A 912-nucleotide genomic window follows, 5' to 3' on the forward strand; every position below is an offset into this window, starting at 1 on the left:
ACTGGGTGTTGGACAGAATCACTAGCTTTCGACTTTGCAAGAAACAGAAACAACCGGATCTTAGGAGGCAGTTGTGTGCAAGGCTCTCTCCATTACTCACACAAAAACAAGCGGGTGTTCAGTGTCTATTTAGTTTCTAACTCCAGGAATAAACTCCTCCATAGAGCAGCAAACAGAGAAGTATTCATCTGCCTTAATAGGCAATGCATAAAGCGGGAGCGCACACACACACTTGCAGGCCTGGCTTTCCAATTCATTTGAGTACCACATGAGATTGAGGTTGTATGAAGGTTGAAGCCAAACCAACTGAGATTACATGGACGGAAAGACCTTTTTAAGGAATCCCCAGGGGAAAAGTGACCTTTTTTAGTAGCACCTAGCAAAAGTGATTCATCCTCCAAAAAGTCAGAAGTCGACGTAGAAGTCAAACCATTGTGGAAATAAAAGCATGATACATAGTCTAGCTCCCATTTCAAGTTACAGGATACAAAACATCACACAAAGCAACAGAAGTAGCGACAGATATTTTCTTTCAGTGCAGTCTCATGCGCATTGGGTGGACTCTTTTTGGTTACATATTTTCCTAATAATCATACATTTTTGTGCACTCACATTGTATGAATTCATTCAAAATCGCCACCTTATAACATAGTTGTGTTTTCCTGTGAGACCAGTTTGTTTGTACAATATTGTGATGCAATATTGTAACAAAAAATAGAGAAGCCTGATGTTTCGTTGTAAGGTAAAATCAAGTTATGATATTTCAATATATAAAAAAAAAAAAAAAACATAAAATGGTGGTCAAAAAGTTTTTTTTTTTTTTTTAATAAGTAGGTAAGCATGATTGAGAGTAAGTGTGACAGCATCTGATCATCATTTAACACTACACAAAAAAAAGAGCAGAGTAAATAC

This window comes from Gobio gobio (genome assembly GCF_949357685.1).
Source record: "Gobio gobio genome assembly, chromosome: 5".
Classification (NCBI taxonomy): domain Eukaryota; kingdom Metazoa; phylum Chordata; class Actinopteri; order Cypriniformes; family Gobionidae; genus Gobio; species Gobio gobio.